Raw genomic sequence first — 6,607 nt, forward strand, 5'->3', positions numbered from 1 at the left:
CATAATATCTGTTGAACTTCTTTCATCTAGCCGAGCATTTACTGACATTGAAAAATCCTATAGATATTTAAAAGTTTATCTTAAAGTCATCGAAGTGGATTACAATACAAATATTTGTTTATACCTTATTTTGAAAGCTTCACGCAATTTCAGCTTTCCCAGCCAGCAATATGATTACATTTTTTCTTTTATTTTTCACAAGTTCTCATATGATATAGCAATGTGTCACAATCTGCGGTTTCGAAATCACAGTAACTGCACTGAAATATATCGTCCGGATCAAATTCTATGATTGAAGTTGAGGTTTTTTTCCACAGTTCTAGCTAATGTTTCTTCCGAGCTAGCTATTTCTAGATTTATGTTTCCATTTTCATTGGCTGCTTCACTCCTCAACTCTTCGTCCTCATCTATTGAAGGTTCTTGAACCAACTGCATAATATCTGTTGAACTTCTTTCATCTAGCCGAGCATTTACTGACATTGAAAAATCCTATACATATTTAAAAGTTTATCTTAAAGTCATCGAAGTGGATTACAATACAAATATTTGTTTATACCTTATTTTGAAAGCTTCACGCAATTTCAGCTTTCCCAGCCAGCAATATGATTACATTTTTTCTTTTATTTTTCACAAGTTCTCATATGATAGATCAATGTGTCACAATCTGCGGTTTCGAAATCACAGTAACTGCACTGAAATATATCGTCCGGATCAATTTCTATGATTGAAGTTGAGGTTTTTTCCATAGTTCTAGCTAATGTTCCGAGCTAGCTATATCTGGATTTGTTTCCATTTTCATTGGCTGCTTCACTCCTCAACTCTTCGTCCTCATCTAGTGAAGGTCCTTCAAACAACTCCATAATATCTGTTGAACTTCTTTCATCTAGCCGAGCATTTACTGACATTGAAAAATCCTATAGATATTTAAAAGTTTATCTTAAAGTCATCGAAGTGGATTACAATACAAATATTTGTTTATACCTTATTTTGAAAGCTTCACGCAATTTCAGCTTTCCTAACCAGCAATATGATTACATTTTTTCTTTTATTTTTCACAAGTTCTCATATGATATATCAATGTGTCTCAATCTGCGGTTTCGAAATCACAGTAACTGCACTGAAATATATCGTCCGGATCAAATTCTATGATTGAAGTTGAGGTTTTTTTCCACAGTTCTAGCTAATGTTTCTTCCGAGCTAGCTATTTCTGGATTTATGTTTCCATTTTCATTGGCTGCTTCACTCCTCAACTCTTCGTCCTCATCTAGTGAAGGTCCTTCAAACAACTCCATAATATTTGTTGAACTTCTTTCATCTAGCCGAGCATTTACTGACATTGAAAAATCCTATAGATATTTAAAAGTTTATCTTAAAGTCATCGAAGCGGATTGCAATACAAATATTTGTTTATACCTTATTTTGAAAGCTTCACAATTACAGCTTTCCTAACCAGCAATATGATTACATTTTTTCTTTTATTTTTCACAAGTTCTCATATGATATATTAATGTGTCACAATCTGCGGTTGCAAAATCACAGTAACTGCACTGAAATATATCGTCCGGATCAATTTCTATGATTGAAGTTGAGGTTTTTTCCATAGTTCTAGCTAATGTTTCTTCCGAGCTAGCTATATCTGGATTTGTTTCCATTTTCATTGGCTGCTTCACTCCTCAACTCTTCGTCCTCATCTAGTGAAGGTTCTTGAACCAACTCCATAATATCTGTTGAACTTCTTTCATCTAGCCGAGCATTTACTGACATTGAAAAATCCTATAGATATTTAAAAGTTTATCTTAAAGTCATCGAAGTGGATTACAATACAAATATTTGTTTATACCTTATTTTGAAAGCTTCACGCAATTTCAGCTTTCCCAGCCAGCAATATGATTACATTTTTTCTTTTATTTTTCACAAGTTCTCATATGATAGATCAATGTGTCACAATCTGCGGTTTCGAAATCACAGTAACTGCACTGAAATATATCGTCCGGATCAAATTCTATGATTGAAGTTGAGGTTTTTTTCCACAGTTCTAGCTAATGTTTCTTCCGAGCTAGCTATTTCTAGATTTATGTTTCCATTTTCATTGGCTGCTTCACTCCTCAACTCTTCGTCCTCATCTATTGAAGGTTCTTGAACCAACTGCATAATATCTGTTGAACTTCTTTCATCTAGCCGAGCATTTACTGACATTGAAAAATCCTATAGATATTTAAAAGTTTATCTTAAAGTCATCGAAGCGGATTACAACACAAATATTTGTTTATACCTTATTTTGAAAGCTTCACAATTACAGCTTTCCTAACCAGCAATATGATAAAATTTTTCTTTTATTTTTCACAAGTTCTCATATGATATATCAATGTGTCACAATCTGCGGTTTCGAAATCACAGTAACTGCACTGAAATATATCGTCCGGATCAAATTCTATGATTGAAGTTGAGGTTTTTTTCCACAGTTCTAGCTAATGTTTCTTCCGAGCTAGCTATTTCTGGATTTATGTTTCCATTTTCATTGGCTGCTTCACTCCTCAACTCTTCGTCCTCATCTAGTGAAGGTCCTTCAAACAACTCCATAATATCTGTTGAACTTCTTTCATCTAGCCGAGCATTTACTGACATTGAAAAATCCTATACATATTTAAAAGTTTATCTTAAAGTCATCGAAGTGGATTACAATACAAATATTTGTTTATACCTTATTTTGAAAGCTTCACGCAATTTCAGCTTTCCCAGCCAGCAATGTGATTACATTTTTTCTTTTATTTTTCACAAGTTCTCATATGATATATTAATGTGTCACAATCTGCGGTTGCAAAATCACAGTAACTGCACTGTAATATATCATCCGGATCAATTTCTATGATTGAAGTTGAGGTTTTTCCCATAGTTCTAGCTAATGTTTCTTCCGAGCTAGCTATATCTGGATTTGTTTCCATTTTCATTGGCTGCTTCACTCCTCAACTCTTCGTCCTCATCTAGTGAAGGTCCTTCAAACAACTCCATAATATCTGTTGAACTTCTTTCATCTAGCCGAGCATTTACTGACATTGAAAAATCCTATAGATATTTAAAAGTTTATCTTAAAGTCATCGAAGTGGATTACAATACAAATATTTGTTTATACCTTATTTTGAAAGCTTCACGCAATTTCAGCTTTCCCAGCCAGCAATATGATTACATTTTTTCTTTTATTTTTCACAAGTTCTCATATGATAGATCAATGTGTCACAATCTGCGGTTTCGAAATCACAGTAACTGCACTGAAATATATCGTCCGGATCAATTTCTATGATTGAAGTTGAGGTTTTTTTTCCACAGTTCTAGCTAATGTTTCTTCCGAGCTAGCTATTTCTGGATTTATGTTTCCATTTTCATTGGCTGCTTCACTCCTCAACTCTTCGTCCTCATCTAGTGAAGGTTCTTGAACCAACTCCATAATATCTGTTGAACTTCTTTCATCTAGCCGAGCATTTACTGACATTGAAAAATCCTATACATATTTAAAAGTTTATCTTAAAGTCATCGAAGTGGATTACAATACAAATATTTGTTTATACCTTATTTTGAAAGCTTCACGCAATTTCAGCTTTCCCAGCCAGCAATATGATTACATTTTTTCTTTTATTTTTCACAAGTTCTCATATGATATATCAATGTGTCACAATCTGCGGTTTCGAAATCACAGTAACTGCACTGAAATATATCGTCCGGATCAAATTCTATGATTGAAGTTGAGGTTTTTTTCCACAGTTCTAGCTAATGTTTCTTCCGAGCTAGCTATTTCTGGATTTATGTTTCCATTTTCATTGGCTGCTTCACTCCTCAACTCTTCGTCCTCATCTAGTGAAGGTCCTTCAAACAACTCCATAATATCTGTTGAACTTCTTTCATCTAGCCGAGCATTTACTGACATTGAAAAATCCTATAGATATTTAAAAGTTTATCTTAAAGTCATCGAAGCGGATTGCAATACAAATATTTGTTTATACCTTATTTTGAAAGCTTCACAATTACAGCTTTCCTAACCAGCAATATGATTACATTTTTTCTTTTATTTTTCACAAGTTCTCATATGATATATTAATGTGTCACAATCTGCGGTTGCAAAATCACAGTAACTGCACTGAAATATATCGTCCGGATCAATTTCTATGATTGAAGTTGAGGTTTTTTCCATAGTTCTAGCTAATGTTTCTTCCGAGCTAGCTATATCTGGATTTGTTTCCATTTTCATTGGCTGCTTCACTCCTCAACTCTTCGTCCTCATCTAGTGAAGGTTCTTGAACCAACTCCATAATATCTGTTGAACTTCTTTCATCTAGCCGAGCATTTACTGACATTGAAAAATCCTATAGATATTTAAAAGTTTATCTTAAAGTCATCGAAGTGGATTACAATACAAATATTTGTTTATACCTTATTTTGAAAGCTTCACGCAATTTCAGCTTTCCCAGCCAGCAATATGATTACATTTTTTCTTTTATTTTTCACAAGTTCTCATATGATATAGCAATGTGTCACAATCTGCGGTTTCGAAATCACAGTAACTGCACTGAAATATATCGTCCGGATCAAATTCTATGATTGAAGTTGAGGTTTTTTTCCACAGTTCTAGCTAATGTTTCTTCCGAGCTAGCTATTTCTAGATTTATGTTTCCATTTTCATTGGCTGCTTCACTCCTCAACTCTTCGTCCTCATCTATTGAAGGTTCTTGAACCAACTGCATAATATCTGTTGAACTTCTTTCATCTAGCCGAGCATTTACTGACATTGAAAAATCCTATAGATATTTAAAAGTTTATCTTAAAGTCATCGAAGCGGATTACAACACAAATATTTGTTTATACCTTATTTTGAAAGCTTCACAATTACAGCTTTCCTAACCAGCAATATGATAAAATTTTTCTTTTATTTTTCACAAGTTCTCATATGATATATCAATGTGTCACAATCTGCGGTTTCGAAATCACAGTAACTGCACTGAAATATATCGTCCGGATCAAATTCTATGATTGAAGTTGAGGTTTTTTTCCACAGTTCTAGCTAATGTTTCTTCCGAGCTAGCTATTTCTGGATTTATGTTTCCATTTTCATTGGCTGCTTCACTCCTCAACTCTTCGTCCTCATCTAGTGAAGGTCCTTCAAACAACTCCATAATATCTGTTGAACTTCTTTCATCTAGCCGAGCATTTACTGACATTGAAAAATCCTATAGATATTTAAAAGTTTATCTTAAAGTCATCGAAGTGGATTACAATACAAATATTTGTTTATACCTTATTTTGAAAGCTTCACGCAATTTCAGCTTTCCCAGCCAGCAATGTGATTACATTTTTTCTTTTATTTTTCACAAGTTCTCATATGATATATTAATGTGTCACAATCTGCGGTTGCAAAATCACAGTAACTGCACTGTAATATATCATCCGGATCAATTTCTATGATTGAAGTTGAGGTTTTTCCCATAGTTCTAGCTAATGTTTCTTCCGAGCTAGCTATATCTGGATTTGTTTCCATTTTCATTGGCTGCTTCACTCCTCAACTCTTCGTCCTCATCTAGTGAAGGTCCTTCAAACAACTCCATAATATCTGTTGAACTTCTTTCATCTAGCCGAGCATTTACTGACATTGAAAAATCCTATAGATATTTAAAAGTTTATCTTAAAGTCATCGAAGTGGATTACAATACAAATATTTGTTTATACCTTATTTTGAAAGCTTCACGCAATTTCAGCTTTCCCAGCCAGCAATATGATTACATTTTTTCTTTTATTTTTCACAAGTTCTCATATGATAGATCAATGTGTCACAATCTGCGGTTTCGAAATCACAGTAACTGCACTGAAATATATCGTCCGGATCAATTTCTATGATTGAAGTTGAGGTTTTTTTCCACAGTTCTAGCTAATGTTTCTTCCGAGCTAGCTATTTCTGGATTTATGTTTCCATTTTCATTGGCTGCTTCACTCCTCAACTCTTCGTCCTCATCTAGTGAAGGTCCTTCAAACAACTCCATAATATCTGTTGAACTTCTTTCATCTAGCCGAGCATTTACTGACATTGAAAAATCCTATAGATATTTAAAAGTTTATCTTAAAGTCATCGAAGTGGATTACAATACAAATATTTGTTTATACCTTATTTTGAAAGCTTCACGCAATTTCAGCTTTCCTAACCAGCAATATGATTACATTTTTTCTTTTATTTTTCACAAGTTCTCATATGATATATCAATGTGTCTCAATCTGCGGTTTCGAAATCACAGTAACTGCACTGAAATATATCGTCCGGATCAAATTCTATGATTGAAGTTGAGGTTTTTTTCCACAGTTCTAGCTAATGTTTCTTCCGAGCTAGCTATTTCTGGATTTATGTTTCCATTTTCATTGGCTGCTTCACTCCTCAACTCTTCGTCCTCATCTAGTGAAGGTCCTTCAAACAACTCCATAATATCTGTTGAACTTCTTTCATCTAGCCGAGCATTTACTGACATTGAAAAATCCTATAGATATTTAAAAGTTTATCTTAAAGTCATCGAAGCGGATTGCAATACAAATATTTGTTTATACCTTATTTTGAAAGCTTCACAATTACAGCTTT

The sequence above is a fragment of the Uloborus diversus genome, chromosome 9 (assembly GCF_026930045.1).
Source record: "Uloborus diversus isolate 005 chromosome 9, Udiv.v.3.1, whole genome shotgun sequence".
Classification (NCBI taxonomy): Eukaryota; Metazoa; Arthropoda; class Arachnida; order Araneae; family Uloboridae; genus Uloborus; species Uloborus diversus.